General features: G+C 48.4%; 1 long non-coding RNA gene across 1 annotated transcript in view; it reads right to left on the bottom strand.

Annotated features, from left to right (window-relative positions):
* The window catches only part of LOC138581828 (uncharacterized), a 37,551-nt gene extending 18,155 nt beyond the window's left edge, over window positions 1–19,396 (bottom strand). The window contains exon 1 of the long non-coding RNA XR_011304807.1: window positions 19,220–19,396. This is a non-coding gene — a long non-coding RNA (uncharacterized lncRNA). The remainder of the gene's footprint in view (window positions 1–19,219) is intronic.
* Window positions 19,397–19,732: the final 336 nt, after the last annotated feature.

Genomic DNA, 19,732 nt, shown 5'->3' with positions numbered 1-19,732 from the left:
ACGCCCCTCCAATTAAATAATTCATGAGCCGGCACTGTGTACAATTCTGCGGGGGCAAAGTGAGATTACTGCAACCATTACTAAAGAACCAAGGGAGCAGTTGCCTCCTTTGCACCTGTACTTGGCACGTTTATGTGATTTTCATCTGTTATTTTTTTTAAATATGTTTATTTTAAACCAAGGCAAGGTGACAAAGCTTATGATATATGAAACATGTAACATGGCACATTCTCTTTCCCCTCAACATCCCCCCCACCCAACACCCTCCCCTGCGTATGATACGGGTGTGCTTTCCACCAGTTTGTGCTTCACTATGTCCACCTTGATTATACTTCCCCTTTAAGGTGGAGTTGGGGTCGCCCAAGATTCGCCGGGCATTGATGGGCTTGAAGGTCAGAGCAGGATATCTCTGATCACATTCCAGCACGGTGGCCCAGCTGTCCTGGAAGCGGTGGAGGATTCTGGCTTTTGCCGCTGTCACCTTTTCGGCGATCAAGATGTCCCATAGTTTCCCCCACCATTGTATCATCGAGGGGCCTTCCGGAGCTTTCCAGAAGCGGGCGGTCACTATTTTCCCCACCAGGGGGCACTGAGTTAGTAGTCTGGCTTTATTTCCAGACCGTGGGTAGATCCCTGGGATCGGGGTCCCCAAGAGAACAGGCCCGGGCTCGAGGGGGAGTGGAGTCCAGGTAATCTGTTTGATGACCGCTAGGCATAGTTTCCAAAACTGTTGGACCTTCGGGCACGCCCACCACATGTGGAAGAAAGAGCCCAGTCGGCCACATCCTCTCCAGCAAAGGGGATCAAGGGAATGGTTCATGTGATGGAGCCTGAGGGAGGAGTAGTACCAGCGCAGCGTAGAATTTTATACACGCATTCTCTATTGGTGACGCAAGCGGATGCTGCATGAGTTTGTGTCCAAATGTCCACTCAGGCTTGGTCTTCCAGCGGGTCTGCCAAGTCCACTTCCCATTGGGCCATAACCCGGGTCTTTGTGGCTAGAAAGTCCCCCAAAAAACGTCTATATAGAGTGGATATTCTGCCTCGGGTTGGGAGGTCCTTGAGGGTTAGTTCGAGGGCTGTAAGGGGGTGCGTAGCTGCTTGGAGGGTTTGCGGGTGTGAACACCAATGGCATAGCTGAAAGTATGTGAACCTGTCTCTCTCCTGAAGAGAATTGCTCCTTACATTGCTCAAATGTGCGGGGGAGGGTTCCCTCATATAGTTGGTCCAGGGTTTCGAGGCCTCACGCTATCCAATTCTGGAAATTTCGCGGATGTGTCCCGGGGGAAAAGAAAAGGTTGGGTTATGGAAAATTGGAGATAAGGGAATCCCGAGGGGACTGAGCCCCCTATGCCTCATCGCCCAGTCCTAGGAGGCCAAAGTGTACTTAGTTGCCAGCAGGAGACCTTCCCTGTGATCTCTAAGGGCAGGCGGAATGTGCGGGAGGAATCTGAGGGGGAGCGGGAGCCGTGATTGTTCAAGTCTTGAGCGGTCGGAGACTATTTGCCAGGCGCGGATGTGAGCTGGTTGTGCCACTACGCTGTAGGCCTTCAGGTCGGGGACCCCCAGACCCCCGAGTCTTGCGTCCCCTAACAGTGTCTTCCGGGGAATTTTAGCTTTTTTGCCCTTCCAGATAAACCAGAGCATCTTCTTTTGTAACTCGTTGAGGTCGGGCGTTGGGATTGCTACTGGGAGGGGTGAGCAGGCGTAGAGGAATCTTGGTAGAAGATTCATTTTACAGGCCATAATGCGACCCATCAGGGAGATTTCCTGAGATGCCGAGCGTTTCAAGTCATCTTCCAATTCCCTAAAGAGCCTGGGGAAATTAACTTGAAATGTGTCCCTCGGGTTTGCAGGGATCTGGACCCCTAAATAGGGGATGGACTTGCTCTTCCATACAGTTGGGCACATTGGGATCAGGGCCTCCCACTCCTCCGGGGAGAGGCCTATGCTCAGGGCCACCGATTTGGTAAAGTTAATGATGAAGCCGGTGACCTCGCCATAGCTAGTTATTTCGGATAGGGCATGTTGTAATGAGGCGCAGTGTTCCGAGATCGTGAGCAGTACATCATCTGCGTATAGGGGAATTTTATGCTGCGACAGGTTGGTGTGGGGGTCCCTGATATGGCTGTTCTGTCTGATCCTTTGGGAAAACGGTTCCATGATGAGTGTGAACAGCAATGGAGATAGGGGGCAGCCTTGTCTGGTCCCGCAGGTCAGAGAGATCGGGGCGGAGAATGAACCATTAATTCTGAGGAGTGTTTTTGGCGCTTTATAGTTAGCCAGGACCATTTTCTGGAATGCCGGGCCAAATCCAAAGGCCTCCAAAGTAAGGTGCATGAAAGACCAGTCCACCCTGTCAAATGCTTTGGTAGCGTCAAGTGCCATTAACGCCAGCCCCTGGGAGTTTCGCGTGGCTAAATCAACTAGGTTCAGGGTTTTGCGCACATTATCGCCTGCAGATCTATTTAGAATAAAGCCTGTCTGGTCAGAATGAATTATGTCAGGTAGAATGCACACCAGACGGTTAGCCAGGATCTTGGAGTATAGATTGGCGTCGATATTCAGGAGGGCTATCGGCCTATAAGAGGCCGGGTCTCGCGGGTCTTTCCCTGGATTAGGAAGGAGGATCGTCGTGGATTCTTGCATTGAGGGGGGTCACGGTCCCCATCTCCCTAAAGGAATTGAAGAGTGCCACCAAAGGGGAGAACCAGCTGGGGTTTAAAGATTTTGTAAAACCTTGTGGAGAAGCCATCGGGCCAGGGGCCTGGGGTTTGAGGGACTTAATCACTTCTTCAACCTCCTCACCCGTGATCAGGGACTCCAGGCTTACTCTGGTCGAGGCGTGCAGTTGGGGGAGGGCTGCCTCTCGTAGGTACTCTTTTTGTTTGTTCTTGTTCCGTGAGGGTGCCATCATTACCTGGGACAGATGTACCACCGCCATTTGTAGTTTTTTGGGTTCCGCATATTGAATTATCCCCTGTGAGTCTCGGAGGCTTTGGCTTTAGCTAGTTTGGCTACCAGCAGCTTATTAGCCTTATTGTTCTTGACATAGTAAAATTGCTTGGCTTTGGCCATGAGGTGGGCCATAGGTTCGGCGTAGTGAGCCTCTAGCTTTTTCCTGGCGATGCGGATGGCTCGTTGCGTCCTGGGAGACCAGCCTTTTTTCTTATGAGTCTCTTCCACTGTTTTAAGTTCCTCCTCCAGGACCAGGCGGGCCTGGCGTCTGTTGCGATGGAATGCCACCCCTTGTGCGATTAGCTCACCCCTGATCACCGCCTTTAGGGCGTCCCAGGTGTTTGCGGGGAGGTGTCTTCTACCGGGTTTTCTCTGAGGACATTTTTGATCGCCTTTGCAATCTTATCCCAGAGCGGCATTTCATTAAGAATTGGATCGTATAGTGACCATATGGTAGGAGAGTTGGGCTTTTTAGTATGTGTGCTCGGATTTCCATGATTACTGGGGCGTGGTCCAGACAGAAACCGGGTGCCGATGGATACCTCTTTGGTATAAGTGAGCGGCTGGGCGGATGTCAGAAGGAGGTCTGTCCTCGAGAAGGTCCGATGGACATAGGAGTAGAAGGAGTAGTCTTTTTCAGAGGGTTGGAGGACCCACCACGAGTCTACCACATCAAGCATTCTAAACAGGTGAAGGAGGCTAAACGGCTGAGTAAAGTCTCCGGGAGTGGGGGGGGTGGGATTTGTCCATCGTAGGGTCGGCACTCCGTTGAAGTCTCCCCCAATTACAACTTGGCCTTCTCTAAAGTGGGATAATGCGGCACCCACAGAGTCGTAGAAAGTTGATTGCCCAGTGTTTGGGGCCTATATCGAAGCAAACATGTATATATCTCCCAGCAATTGACATTTGACCGTCATGAATCGGCCTTCTGGACATGATTTAGTATCCACGATATGGAGGTTCAGGCCCTTTCTGAAAAGAATTGCTGTGCTGCTTTTCTTAGAGCTGCCTGAGGCGAAAAGCTGAAGCGGGAAAAATCTAGAGCGGAGCCGTCCCCAATCTTCCGGTAGCAGAGGGGTCTCCTGTATCAGAGCTACAGCTGCATCCTCATCTTGGAGCTTTTTCAGGATCAATTTCCGTTTGGCGGTAGAGTTCAATCCGTTGACATTCAGAGTGAGGAACTTCAGGGTATGCTTGCTCTGCCCCCGTCACATCCTGGGGGAAATGGCGAGTCTGGAATCGCTATCGCCGCGGTTCTCCATACTTTTTGCCGCCACGTTTTCTCCCAAACGTAACTTGCAGGTCTAGTGTTCTGCACTCGCATACGCGACCGGGAGCTTTATGCCTCTACTTCCGGGTCACGTATGCGTTGCATCGTTCCCTAGGTTTTTCGCTGTGGTTGCCGCTCTGTGTTTTTGCCTTCCGAGCGTTCTGCTCTTCTTGTTCTTACCTTTCTGGCTTCCACCCCTGTTTCCTTCCGCTCTTACCCGTCTCTGCTTCCCTCTTCCCTTCTTTTCTTCCTCTTGTTGCTCTTTCAGAACTTCATCCTTCCTATCCTTTGTTCCGTTCCTATCCCCTCCTCATCTCTTCTTCTACATACCTTGTACCCCTTTCGGTTTCCCTATTACTCCTCTCTCCTTACCTTTGCTATTTGGATACCTTGTCTAATGACCCTGCCTGCCCATTGGATCGCCGCTGCCTCCCGTTCCGTTACCTTCCCGAATCTCTGTGTACCGGACCTGGACCGTTTACTGGACTGCCTCTGCCACACAAACTGGTGCACTTCTGCTTACCATATCCTCGCTCACCTCTGGATCCTCATTTTGAACACCTAATTTCGTCCTGTGTTTCGAAGGATTCCGGACTGCCCGGTGCCAGCCTGAAGTCATCATATAGGGGTTTTTTGTGCCTTTGGCTTTTTCCCCCTTTTCTGACGGTCACGGGGGATTGTCCACCGCCTCACCTATACGGTGTCACGGTGGCGTCCTTTCGTGGCCGTCCCTACCTTCATTAAAAAAAGGAGAGGCCCGGAAACAAAGAAGAAAGGAAACCCAGGAGAAAAGACAAAGGTGAGGAGGAAGGGGAGGGTTTTGAGACAGAAACTTCATTTGAAGAAGAGGACATAGCCGACCCTTGTGACAGCCCCTGCTGCTGTGTTCGGGGGTGAGGTCAGTAAGGGGTTGATTAACCGACATCACAGGGGTATGTTAGCCATGGGTCACCCTGCTCTTGGGGTTTTAACATATGCCCCCAACGACCGGGCATACCCTTAACTGGTGAGGGGGCCAATTTTGTGAGTGTGGCCATCTCCCTGGCCAACAGGGCCAATCGTAGAGATACGAGTGTAACCGAGTTCCAAGGACTCAAAGATGGAATGTACCTTGGAAATGGTCATGGGCCGTGGGTAGGGCCCGCTGTGTCTGACGTAGTCATTCATGGATGGGTCGGGGTTGGCGTGGCATCTCCGCAGCGGTGTTCGGAGGACAGCCCCAGGAGGGGCAACTCTCCGCAAAGTACATTCTGCACTTTGTTATTTTCTCCTGCTACTTCGCGGGACCTTTGACCATGAAGATCATCTTGGCTTTGGAAGAACGGCCATTTCATGGCCTATAGGGTCCTCCGACCTTGGTGAAGTATCCCCGCCAGATGCAGAGGGTTGCATGATCTTGCTGGCATCTTCAAGGTGGCTGATTCTGCGTAGTGTGCCGTTATATGAAAATTGTAAGGTGGTTGTGAACAGCCATCTGTACCAGATCTGTTGCTCCTGCAGAAAAAGCACCAGAGGCCGGAGGGATTTCCTCTTCTGGAGGGTGAGTAGGGAAAGGTCTTGGTATATCTGGAGAGGTGACCCCTAAAAGGAAAGTTCGTCCTGGGAGCGGCTGATAGCTGCGATTGCTTCCTTTGTAGTGAAGAAGTGTACTCTTGTTATAACATCCAGAGGGAGGTCCGAGTCCACCCCTCGTCGTGGGCGCAATCTATGGGTGTGATCGAAAAGGAGTTGTGGTTTGTCTAGGTGAGGAAGCAGAGATTGGAAAAAGTCCCCCAAATATTCCACTAGGTCTTTGTCTAGCACAGAGGATGGTACCCCACGGATTCGGTTCGCCAAGCCCTGTTTTCCAAATCCTCTTGTTTGAACTCAGGAATTTCGCATTTGTCCTGTAAGGATCTTATGGAGCTTTAGATTTCCCCCAGTGTGGCCGCCTGATACTGGGAGTGGTCGTCGATCTCCCCCAGTCTTTGTTCCATTTCATTCACCCTTTGATCCGTGTGTTCTTGCTTGGTTGTAAGCTCCTTCATGCAGGATCTAAATTTGGACTTAATGTCGGCCATGAAGACCTGTATGTCCTCTTGGTGGCCAGAGAGTCCCTGTCTTCTTGAGCTTTTGGTGGGGTGGATTTAAGGGGGTCGAGCTTCTTCCCCTTGTCCATCGTCGAGAACATGGAGGCAATGTCTGAGTTCTTGCCCACTTTAGATTGCTTCGCCATTGTTCTAGATCTGGTTCCTGAGAGGTGCACTCGGGGATCCTCCGGGGCATAGGTGGGACCGCGCTGGTAGGTACGATTTTAGGGCATGGAAGATGTGAAGAAAAAGTCATGGATCAGTAGCTGGTGTTCGCCAGGCCAGGGAGTTCCGTAGGTTGCAGTTACCTGCCGTTGTACTGTGGCAGTGGGGGGTGGGAGCAGGGTGGGCCGGGGCACCCCAGGAAGTAGGGGCAGCAGAATGGGAGGAGCAGGGTTGCTTCTAATGTCCCTCAGCGCCCAGCGGGGGCACCTAGGTCTTGATTCACAGAAGAGGATGTGGACTCCTTGATGTTAGTAAGTATGCTTTGTGTGTGGAGGGTATGGCCGTAGGAGTCGCAATTCTATGGATGGTGTCGCTGGGATGGAAGATTCCATGGGTTGAAGAACCCCACCATTACATAGAGGCAGTGGGGGGGAGCAGAGTGGGCTGGGGCGCCCCTGGAGGGAAGAGCTGCAAAAGGGGAAAAGCCGGGTCGCTTCTGATGTCCCTTAGCCCCCAGCGGGAGTGCCCAAGCTGGGCCAGCCGGGGTCCGGTGCGTGTTAGGGGAGGCAAGGTCCCCGGCGGTAGAGCGGGCCACTTCGGCAGCCGCACCCCGGTCTTACCCCAGTGTGGCGCCCGAGGACCCGGGGAAGCCGTGGATTCCGGGCCTTCCGTTAGTAGTGGTGGCTCTCCTGGGCCAGTTGCACGCCTACCTTGCTCTGTAACAGAGGTGTTCCAGGATGAACGGGGGGGTGCCTCCCATGTGGGGTCTGTGTTGGCCGCTATGGGGGTCTAGTCCCGTATGTGGTTGAATTGCTTTGTGGGCTCAATGCCCCTATTTGCCCCCTGCCAGCGCAGGCCTGGCATTCAGGGGCCTCCTGGCACCCGTGGGATCTCAGTGGATGGAGGGGTCCCCCCCCCGAGCGCTGTAATGTGCCCGTGTAGCCCGCACCAGCGCCCGCACACAAGGGCTTATTGGGAGTGGAGTGAAGGAGCTGCCGGCACAGATTGTTCGGTGTGCGGCGGCAATTGAGGGCCCCCAAACAGGGCTCACGGCCGGGTGGTCAGGGCCACCTACGAAATCATGTATGAGCGCTGCTCGGGCTCTCCAAGCCCAGGGGGCATCACGCCAAGGACATGCTACGCTGAGTCGCTGGGCTCCCGAACTCCGCCCACCATTTTGGAAAAAGGTGGCGGAGGGGCTGCTATCTTTGGAGCCTAAAAGGGCAGGCTTCCTGGTCCCGTTTGGTCCCACAATGTGGACTGGAGTGTGCCACAAAGGTTCCAACGCCCCAAGCTGGAAATTGGGGCTTTGATTGCGCCGCAATCACATCTAATTTGGTGCCGCAGTGGGCCCATCATGGTGGGCTCTTGAAGGAGCATCGAAGTCGCCAGAGCTCCAGCCCACGTAGATATTTCATCTGTTAAACAGATTGTTCTTGACATTTGAAACTGCCTCACTTTGTTCCGTTTCCCATTTCCAGGGTATACCCTGCTTCAATAATCTTGTTAAAGAATGTGTAATCGCTGCATAATTTTTCAATGCATTTTCTGTTGTAACTTGTCATTCCTAACAAACTCTTTAAAGTTTTCAAGTTAGTGGGATCTTTTTGTTTATGAATCGTCTCCACTTTTTTCTTTTGTGGGTTTAATCCATGTTCTGTCACCTCATGACCTAGGAAGTGTACCTTTTTTCTGCACCACTGTGCTTTCTGTAAAGATACTTTTGCCCCAGCCTTCTGGAGCCGACTGAGCACATGTCTAATCTCATTGAAGTGGCTTTTCAGATCTTCATTTTTGATTAGCATATTATCTACATAGACTATTGTCCCCCTTTCAGTTGCATCTGAGAGTGCCTTGCTCAGGAATATCCCAATCTCACTCCCACTAATGACATACCCAAGAGGGTTACGGGACCACACATAATGCGATTTGTCAATTGAAAATGCAAACACATTTTGAATATCTTCAGCAAGTGGCACACACCAGTATCCAGCTGTCTAATGTGGCTGTCTAAAAGGTCTAATGTGGTAAACACCTTTGACCCGTGAACCTGTGCAAGACCCTGATCAATAAATGAAACAGGTACCTTTTTGTTTAATTCTCATAGATCTGCACACAAGTGATATGGTATGATATTTCATTTATATCGCGCTCGTACACAGGTGTTTCAGAGCGCGACCAGGCGAAGGGAGGGGAACAGGGGAGAAGCAAAAACAGTGATCTTACTAGGCCCAGTGACATTAAGAACGCGCAAGTGCATGGGTAAGGGAAAAAAGGGGAAGTGCATGGGGAAGGGAACAAGGGGGAAAGTGCAGAGCATAGGAGAGAAACAAAATAAATAGTAAGTACATAAAATAATTAAATAGAGTGTTAGCAGTGGTAGTGCAGCCTGTAAGAGGCAAAGGTGCTAGGTTAGTCAGATAGGATGTATCTGATAAGTGCAGAAGAAGAGTGGGTGGGGAACTGTATGGGTACAGACACAGGCCCCAGTGCAAGGGGCGGCCTGGAGGCAGTGCGGGAGAATGGCAGGGTGAGCAGGTACCTGGGCCTGAAGGGCAGAAGGTGGCCAGGTGCAGAGTGCCGAGGGAAAAGGCAGATCAGCAGGGGAGAAGCGGGGCAAAGGCAGAAGCGAAGAGGAAGATCTTAGGGAGCTTCCGGAACCGTAGATGGTTCTCCTCAAGTTTCAAGGTGGCAGGGAGGCAGTTCCAAAGGGAGGCCCCGGTCGAAGACAGAGATCTACCTCCAGCTCGTTTCTTTGAAAAACGACTGACCCTGAGGGAGTTAGAGGTAGAGGAATGAAGGGCTCGGGAGGGGAGGTATTTACAGAGGGATAGTTGAAGGTATTTTGGACCCAGGCCCCAGAAAGCCTTGTAGACAATGCAAAGGGTTTTAAATTTAATCCTTGCATCCATTGGGTGCCAATGAAGGGATTTCAGAGCTGGAGAGATACGATCCCAGTGCTTGAGGCCAAGGATAAAGTCTCGCTGTCCTGTTCTGGATTAGTTGTAAAGGGCGGAGAGTAGAGGCAGGTAGATTTAGAAAGAGGCTGTTACAGTAGTCTAACCTAGAGAGAATCAGAGCTTGGGAGACAGTGAGCTTCTGAGGGTAAGTGAGGAAAAGAAGAGTACCTCTAAGGAGGTGCAATAAGAAATTTTATTTTTTTAGAGACATCAGAGATGTGTGGGGAGAAGGAAAGCTTGGCGTCAAAGATGACCTTGAAGTTCTTAGCTTTGCAGGTAGGGGCAGGAGGAGGGCCAAGGGAGGCTGGCCAGAGAGTGAGGGGAAAGGATGGAGAGGGTGTACCAATGAGGAGGATCTCAGTCTTGTTGGCATTTAAACAGAGGTCATTGGCGGCACACCAATTTTGAATGGCAATGAGACAGTCAGAGATGAAGTAAGGAGATGAGATGGCTGAAGGAAGCCTGAAAATGAGTTAGGTGTCATCAGCACAGCACTGGAAATTTGAGCAAAAGATGGAAATGCAGTATGCGAGAGTTGCCAGGTATTGGTTGAAAAGCCAGGGCGGGAGGTTAGACCCCTGGGGAACACCACAGTTAGATAGGGAGATAGAAGATAGGAAGGACCCAAGTTGTACCTGGGAGGGTCGATCAGAGAGAAAAGAGGTCAGCCAGGCCAGAGCCTGATCAGTGATACCCAGGTTGTCACGGAGACGATTGGGCAGGGTGGTATGGTTGACTGTGTCGAAAGTGCCATTGGGCATTGTGTTTTACCACACCTGATATAGGGGGATTTGATGTACTACTATCAATAGGCCTCATGATTCCTCTAGAATATAGCTTTTTGATTATTTCAGCTAGTGATTCCAAACATGCCAGGGCTACCCTATATTGTTGCACAAATGCAGGCTCCCTACCATGTCCTTATGGTAGTGTGGCAACATGTACACCGGTCAGCCCGCAGTCATAGGCATCTTTGGCAAAAACCTGTTTATACTCCATAAATATTTTTCTTAATTGGTCTTTTGATTCCTCACGTGTGCAAGCATCTGTAGCTTGAATATGCTCCTCTACCATTTTAGAAAACTCTGGGAAGTGCTCCAAAGGAGGAACCTCTGTACTTTCCTCTTATCGAAGGCAGTGTCTCTTTGGAGGGTTGCTATATTCAAATATTTGGGAATATTGACCTCCATTTCAATATGCCGTTTTCTCTTTTATATTCACTTACTTCGAATAGGATACAATCATCATGATGACAGCACAATATTTCACTTCACTCATAAGGGTACATAGACTGTATGCTAAATTAAGCGGAATTGGTAGGATACCAGCTTCAAGAGTTCTGCACCCTATTTCATTTGAAGTTGAGCAAGTGTCGCAGCTGCGTGAAAATTCAATGGAGACAAATTTCCCCACATCCATGTAGTATATGCAAGTTGAGTCTTTACACATGCTCTGCACCACTTTTTGTAATAAATCAAACTGTTGCCAATTGTATGCAAGTTTTTGTGTTTGATTAGGTGATGTTGTAAAACTGAAGCTCTCTATGAGAAACGTGTTTTTCGGCATCTCGTGTGCCTTCTTCAATCAGGGCAATAACTATTTTATTCCAAACAGAAAGTACACCTGTTTGTCATTTTCACCCATGTCCAAAATCAATTTAAGAAACCCATTTCATAAGTAAAAATAAATAGTAGACATTGATACAATTGTAGTGAAAAAAAACAAATTAAATATTAATCATGATGCCACAGAGAAGACGGCGGGAGCCGGAAAGGTTTTTTTTTAGGTAAATTGGAGACAAATAAATTGAGGGGGTTAAGAGAAAAGACAGTACAAATTAATAGGTATAACTCTCTCTAACATAGTCTATTAGCTTGTATCTGTAACAATTTGTTGTTACTGTCTGTCTTAGTTTTATCTTCTGTAGCATTCTGACGTTAGTCATACAATATCTACTTATCACATCTATTGTACATACATCCCATTTTACAATAAAGTCACTTCCAATTTTTAGCATTTGTTATTACTGTCTTTATCTTCTATAACATTCTGACGTTGGTCATACGGTTCATCGAATCCATTCTGTGTGGTGTGAAGTTTGTATTTATTTAATCACATCTACTGTGCATGCATTCCTATTCACAATAAAGTAATATCTAATTTTATGCATTTGTTGGATTAATTGGTGCTGCTGTACCCGTTAAGGTGTCATCTCATATAAGTTTAAAGGAATACTTAATGGTTTCCACCTCTTAGCCTTTAGTTACTCAGTTGTTCATGTTTACTTCTCTGTGTATTATGGGTTAAATCCCTCCTAAAGTAGGATAGTAATGTGTACTAGCAAAAAGGCGTTCCATTTTGATACTGGTGCAGTTATTTACCTCTGGAGTGACATTTGGTTTGCGTTTTTCTTCATTTAGATAAAAACACAGCATGTTTTCATCTATTTCTGTTGGCCATTCTTTCTTGGGATCCAAATAAATCCCCTAAGACTGCTTCTCTTTGTCTCCTCGCATTTCATCCTGACACATAAGAATGACAGTGACGCTGGGTAGACAGACATTTTAAAGATATATTTCCACTGCACTTTCTGATTTTGCAACGGTGTGGCATTCTTTTACACTGTTACTTTGTGTCATTATTTTCTTGGTTCTCAAAGGCTTTTTAGCTAAGGACCACAATACTCCATTTACCCCATCAATGAGGGGCGAGAACCTCTTTGGGCAATTTGTGCCTATAAGAAAGGGTATTTCATTAATGGATGTGATCAACACTTCCTGTCTCATCCGATGCTTCCCTATCTTTATATTAACCTCACTGACACCTTTGATAAGCATCTCTCCCCCAGCCTTTCTGCCTGCCTCTCACAGGGTCAACCCAGATAAGCATTCGAGACTGCCGTTTTTCTAAGGATCGTCAACCCAGGAGAGACAGCTGCTCAGCACCCAGCACTTCTGCTCCTTCGTCAGTCGGTGCCCGAAGAGGAATGGCTCTCTACTCTGCCTCAAAACCCTTTTTTATGAAACCCCCTGTCAATCACGAGCACCTCCCCGGATGCAGACCTACCCATATCACGCAATTTTTCTCATTGTGCTAACTGCATTGTTGAAGAGAAATACGTTTCATTTTTCTCTTGCTCTCCCACTCCAAAACAAAGCCATATTGCTAGCAGAACGGATCTTCACATTTTTCAGCTACCACACAGCGCAGATTCAGTTTGCACGTTAAAAGTCCATTTTTATTTCCCATTTCCAGAGCATTATGCATTGGCTCAATCTGCATCCAGTTTATTTCATGAGCTAATTTGCATTAAATATTATTATGGGAATCTGTTATATGTTAAATGGGGTTAGGTTAATTAATATGTTAGACTTAGGTTAGTATTATATTTAATGCAGTTCAGTTCATTGAAATAGCATCCTGAAGTAAAGTGCAATTTCAAGCATGTGCTCTGTGCATTGGCGTCTATTTAGTACTGCCTGAGACTCCCAAAGTCCAGCAATGTGTTTCACACCCTAGGCCCCAGTTGAAGTTCAATCCCTCGCTAAAATGTGAATGTGAAATGCGGAGTCCATATGTTGAAATGCAGAGTCCAAATGTTGAAATGCATAGCCCACACTCCTAGTTTCCCTATATGTGCTCCAGCATTAGGCCTGGGCAAGTGGTATGGGCAAACTCGCAACCACACGAATCACCCACTCATCCTCACAGGATGCACACCAGATTTAAGGTAAGTATTATCCAAGTCCACAGAGTACCTTATGAGAAAAGAGGAGCTTCAGAGTGGATGCCTTCAGGACACAGCAGCACAGGACCTGGTCCCTGGATTCTTGGTCTGGAGATCAAAGAACTGGACACTGGATGGGAACTTGTAGCAGCAGTCATCAGAGGAGGATTTCAGCAAAAGATGCATCCCAGAATCTGGTGGCTCTGTGGATTTGGCGCCTTTTTACAGCAGCCAGATGAAGTTCGAATATCACTGGTTGGATTCTCTTCACTCTCTCAGTCCTGAACTCTGGTGAGAGGACTACATAGATTTGATTCGTGTCTCTGGAGAGCCAGGAGGAGGCCACCAACGTTTCGGACGGATTCAGATTTCAGACGACCATGCACCACACAATGGCTTGAGATACCAGGGTATTGGGATATTGCAGCCCAGCAAGGTAACAGCATGTTATGGGATGGCTCAAAATGCAGGTCTTCTTGAGACAAGTGGGTCCCACCAGACCAGCCTCTTGGTAGGAGCCATCATTTTCGGGACCCCCAGGTTGATTGGAAGGAAGGGTTGTATCAGGCTCTGATTACACAACAGACTCTCTGGTCGCTGGAAATTACTACAGACGTCTTTTCTTCATCTTCCTCTTTGGATCGAGCTCCAGTGGTCGACTTGTCAGCAGCTTCCAGTTTCAGAGCATTTATCAGGAGCTACACCACAACCTCTGCAATCTCTCCCTGCAGTTTACAGAAAGAGGCGAGCTGGCTGTCTAATCAGGACTGCCAGCCCCCCATTGAGACTGGGTTCCTTTCAGGCAAGGTGAAAGACAAAGGGCCGCAGAGTTTTGGACTCCTGCCTCACTTCCTGCCTTCTCAGACACTCTGGTGTTTGGGCATGGAATACAAAGGATACCCCGAAGACAAAGCATCCACTGAGGTTGTTCTCATCTACAATGTCAGAGGAAGACCTCAGAAACAACAAGCCTGCATAGAAATTGCAGAAATGAAGGAACCCGCCATTCTAGATGAACAGTGCCCATTTTGGGTGTTACCGAGGCTGAATTAACAGCCTTCGAGTAGAAATGACTAAAAGTCATGAAGGTAAAATCACTGCCACCAGCCATTCAAGTAACCTTGCAATTGTAACAAAATTGTTGCCTGGTAAGTAAGAAAGGGGATACATTGTATCCCTCCAGCACTCCACATAGGGTGGGGTGTTCAGGCTCACTTATACAAAATGTAAAGGGGATGTAAATCCCTCTTAACGACTAGGGAACAGTAGTTCACCCATATTCATGAAAGAGAAAATAACGGGAGCCCAAAGGGGCAACCCGGCCCAAGCACAAAAGTTATAGGAAACTATAACTCCAACCAACCACTATGTAGAGCCATAGAAAGGTCACCCATAAGAAGAGTAAAAGACTAGGTGAGAAAAGAAAAAGATTCCCACTTACCTAGGGACAACGGAAAATCATTACCAAGTCCAAGCAAACATTTCTGGGGTTAACACAGGTCAGGAAGATTTATCATTAATATGAAAATCTTACCTAACACACCCCATAGCTGCCTCAGGCTGTTTCTTCCTCAAAGCACCTACCAGGGTTGGGGCAGAAACTTCCTTAGGTGCCATTCCAGAAGGCATCCTAGCATGCCACACAACACAACACACATGCCACATTGCTGGTATTGTACACATACAGCACATTTCCTCGCCTTTTCTGTTGGCAACAGTGCAAAGATGCACAATATACAACCTCCAGAAAGGGGGGTAAGCAAGTCCGCGATCTAAAATGGATCCCTGCTTTCTTCATCTCTCGCCCTCGGAAAGGGACATGCATTTTATTAGCGGAAAAAAATCAAATTGTGGGACAAAGGAAATGAAGTCTGCCACGTGAAGGGGGCACTGCAATGTAGGTAGCCACCGGGTCAAATCTGACTGCCCACATTGAGTGGGTGACTTGAACGTATGCTGCTTTCCCTGACTGGGTCATATGTTCCCTGGCGATAACATGGGCTGTATGCCTCCCCGAAAACGTCAAACGTAGATATCAATGCTACCCAAAACAACCTGAAGATCATATAAAGATTGTGAACCGAATGACCCGCCACCAGATATTAAATCACAAGGTACATAACTCTTTTCTTGAACGCTTGGAAAACTGGATGACTACTTTCTTGACAGAATGTCCCTTCTAGACTCCAACCCCCCGGGTGTCCTTTGTCTTTGGTTTTCTGACTAACTCACCCTTCCCCTCTAGGACCTTTTACTGCCGTAGTTCCTGCAGCAATGTCTCTTGGTTGCACCCGTGACACATTGTACTCTTAAAGATCTTACATTCGCCTGCGGAAAACTGTGGACGAGTGGTATGAGATGTGGTCATCGCTCCCAGTTAAGGGAGTGGTATGAGATGTGGTCATCGCTCCCAGTGATGGGATGGAATTCTGTCCAGATCCACTCCTATGCGGCCTTCCATGCGTACGTGAGCCATATCCCTGGAGCTAGACCATGTGGCCTTGTCACCCCTCACCCTCCATTGGCTTCTTCTGGAGGGAAGAATCAGATTCAGAAGGTCAGGTTTGATTTACCAGAGCCTTAATTCTAAAATATTCCCAACAATGAACTTTCACATGCTGGCGGCTACCAGGAGCGAATGCACTCTAACTTTGGGCATACCCCAATCAAGATAACCCAAACTTTCAACACACGATTTTCATGCTGTGGCCCCGGGATTTGGAATGTATCCCTTGATGCCTTCTGTCTCTCGACATCTCACCTAATTGATTGCCCGCTGATCTGTTTGTGCTTCTGCATTTATAGAATGATTAAATGTGCCGGATGCTTTAGGCGGAGCTTCCTACTGCTCACGCGGCCACACTCAAGAAATCCCTGTATTAACCTCCTTCACATATCACTCTACCAAGACTACGTCTCCACTGCCATACTCCGTCGCCTGGATTACTTCTCAGGCCTGTTTAACGGGACGCCCATGGCACCATGCTACTTTGCTCTGCTCACCTACGTTCTGAATTCTGTGTCCTGCACCCCTACAAGCATGCACGATCCTCATCCGACTCCACCCAGCACCTCCACATGAGGCAGATCTCAATGTCTCACTGCTTCCGTCTTCGGGTCTCCAAATCCATCCACAGATAAGCATCCTGCTCCCCACCCCCTGCCCCCTGCCCCTGGCTGGCCTTAGAAGCTGCAGAGCCCCGGGTAGTAAATCAAACATTTGACACCCCTCCCCTCGCCAGGGGTGCCCCTAGTCATGCAGCAGGGGGGAGGAGCACTATATTTTTTAATATGCACAGTGGGCGCCATATTGTTATTAAATGTGTTGCGCTCGCGAGGGCGGAGTATATTTAATTTCAATAGAGCACCTGTCGCGGCTTATCTCCTCACACCAGCTCGGAGGACCATGAAAGACTCCCCCGAGCTGGTGCCGTCCGTCCCGCCCTGCCCTACGGCCGGCTCTGACTGCCCCTACCTACTGCTATTCTCACCCCTCGCACCCTTAGATGCCAAAACCTCTTCAATGTCTCCACCCTTTGTCCACCCTGTGCCTCCTCCTGCGTTCGCTCGTTCACCCTACATTGAATCCCCTTCCGATCTTCTGCTCATATCTCAAGATTCACATCCAACGGTCCTCTTTTTAGAGTGTGCAATTTCCTTTTTGTAATGACTGACCTGTGCACTCCCTAACTCTACCGATTCTGCAGTCAAGTTACTAACAAGTGCTCGCCTGTTTCAACATACTCGGTCAAGATGGAAGAACTCTTCTCAGCCAATCAGAATGCTCGAAATGCAGCCTGCAATCTCTTGTATCCACCTCATTCTAAGGAGTCCATCTTGAGCAGTAGCTTAGCAATTAGTATAGAAATAACTGTTTTAGCTGTACAAAGGCAATGGTGTGTTATCTTGTTGTTAAACAAACAAGATAACACACCATTTTTAAAGCTTATTTCAACCAGTTCCATGCGAAGTAAATGAACATTATTGTGATAATTTATATCATGTGAAATTTGATAATTATAGTATTTTTGTAAAGGTTGATTTATTAACCAATGCAAATAATTTTTAAAAAACACTGTAAGTTGCTTGTATGTGCTCCTTTCCTCCTCCCCCGCTCGCCCCCCCCCCACACAAACAATACATATACTTCCCTTGTTAGTTGCACAGCTCCATGTGCTAATAACCATAGAGAGCTCGGCCAGTGTCATTATCGCTTGGGATGAGATAGAAACAACTTGGGAAGAACATTATCCTACGATAATGACCCCTGCGTCTATTAAATATATTCCATGTGGGGCCCCCCTTGTGTCCTTTGATGTTGCCCTCACTCTTGCTCTCTGTTGTGTTTTGCTTGCTCTGGTCTTTCCCTGTTATGTATGCATGAGCCCCTGATGGAATGTTAGTGTGGAATGTTAAGGATGGACTGTGTATGGGTGTTCCACAATGTCAGTTGGGGCCTGAGCTTAGATGATGAGGGGGCCGGTGGATGTCTCTCCCTGCCTATGTATTTTACTTGACTGCCCTAATGTACTTACCTAAAGTCTGTACCTAGTAAAATCTGTCGAACCCATGAACGGCTTCACTTGCCTACTTTGACTCCAAAGCATGAACTTAACATTGGCGACGAGGATCTTGGAAAACTACATCAAAGGAAGGAGTAACACGCAACAGAAAAAGGAAAACGGAGCAGAAAAAGGGACAGAAAGCAGAAGAGAAGAAGGAGACATCCACCGGCCACCCCTGGCCTTAAGGTGAGCGTGCCCCGTTTGCCAGAGCTGGCGCAGAGCTTTAGGCGGTCAGTGGGGTAGAACCCTGTTTGTTTGTGTATTGGCACAACCAGTTGTTGGTGGATGATGAAGTAGGGTACAGTAGTGATGTAAATTGGAGTAAGAATTGCGTTAGAAGGTGGGCTGGTCCCCGAGTGTTAGTTCCATAATAGGCCTGTTATGGTACTGGTGATAGTTCAGGAGTGGTGTGGCTTCATGTAGCTACTGCAAAGGTCTCTGTAAGGTAATAGTTTGATTGTTTGGATGAGCACATTTTAGGAGGATGTTAGTGATTGTTTTCTCTAAGTGTTTAACTCCAAATTGCATAGTTTCACCATACCCCTGTCTTCCCATCGTTTCATTGTAATGTAAAGGGGGAGATGTGTTGTGTTTTGCTTGCTCTGGTCTTTCCCTGTTATGTATGCATGAGCCCCTGATGGAATGTTAGTGTGGAATGTTAAGGATGGACTGTGTATGGGTGTTCCACAATGTCAGTTGGGGCCTGAGCTTAGATGATGAGGGGGCCGGTGGATGTCTCTCCCTGCCTATGTATTTTACTTGACTGCCCTAATGTACTTACCTAAAGTCTGTACCTAGTAAAATCTGTCGAACCCATGAACGGCTTCACTTGCCTACTTTGACTCCAAAGCATGAACTTAACACTCTCCACCGCCAAGTTCATGTTTCTGTAAGCTCTTATGTTACTCTGTTTTTATACATGGTTCAGGCACCCAGCAATGGGCCTGCTCCGTCCATTATATGGCCACCCGCGCGGTGTTCTGTTCGAGGCACTGCGTTCTCCTCACAAATGAATACCAACAATAAATACTGCATTACACGCCACATTTGTCAGTGCATGGGGGCCTAGCACTTGCAGCTTCAATGTATTCCTTCCTAGTGTTGCCAAGTGTCCACTCTGCCGGTCTGTGATTAATATCACCTGGGCAGGCAGCCGCTGCGCGTGCTGGATAATGCGCTTCCCGCGTGACGGTGACATGAGGCGAGGAAATAATGCAGGGGTCTGACAGCGGCATTACTGCATTTGCATTTGTCACTTTAACTAAGGGCACATGTGCGATTCCCGCGCGACGAGAGACACGGCTGAGTGTGGCAGTTACATTTTGCGCCGCAAATTCTCTCTCTTTCTCTCTCTCTCGCCTGCACGTGTAAATCCCATTAACATCACTCCCAGAGTGACAGTCATTAAATCCTCCCCGCGCGCCCACATCGCCTCTGTATCCCACTGTCTGCCAGTGCTGCACAAGGAAACACGATGAGCGGTTGCTCTGTCGCACAGCACTTACCAGACCACTTATATCTCTCGCTGGTAAAAGCGGGAGCCTCCCCAGACACGCTTTTTAAACAGCAGCTTCTTATAGTTGTGAACCTCCACTAGCAGGCCGTGCATGCACCCTGCGCCCCTCATACCTCCCAGAGCCTCTGCGGCTGCTCGCCAGAGCAATGGGTGGAACAGGAAGTGACATCGACAATGGGATTCTTGGCAAGGGGCACCGCCCTTGACTCGTGCTTGGTAGTCCCGGAATTACCATGCTAGAGTTTGCAGCATATAGAGATGCCCTGCAAATAGGCCTCCAAAATACCACTTTCGGGCCTATCTTGCATCCAACATTACATTGTGTACTAACTTATGATTCTCCACATTTTCCTGGGTAGCACAACTCAATTATTGCAACACTTAAGGACACATGCTTCTCTCTTTTGTGGAATTATGGTCCATCAAGCAGTACTGGCATGCATCCAGGCTATCACTGATATCACAAACATTCCCCACCCGAGGCACCTCTGCATGCGTCCCT

The sequence above is a fragment of the Ambystoma mexicanum genome, chromosome 3q (genome assembly GCF_040938575.1).
Source record: "Ambystoma mexicanum isolate Mex_15411 chromosome 3q, UKY_AmexF1_1, whole genome shotgun sequence".
Lineage (NCBI taxonomy): Eukaryota > Metazoa > Chordata > Amphibia > Caudata > Ambystomatidae > Ambystoma > Ambystoma mexicanum.
The sequence above is the reverse complement of the archived record's forward strand: the minus strand, read 5'-3'. Positions and strand labels throughout refer to the sequence as shown.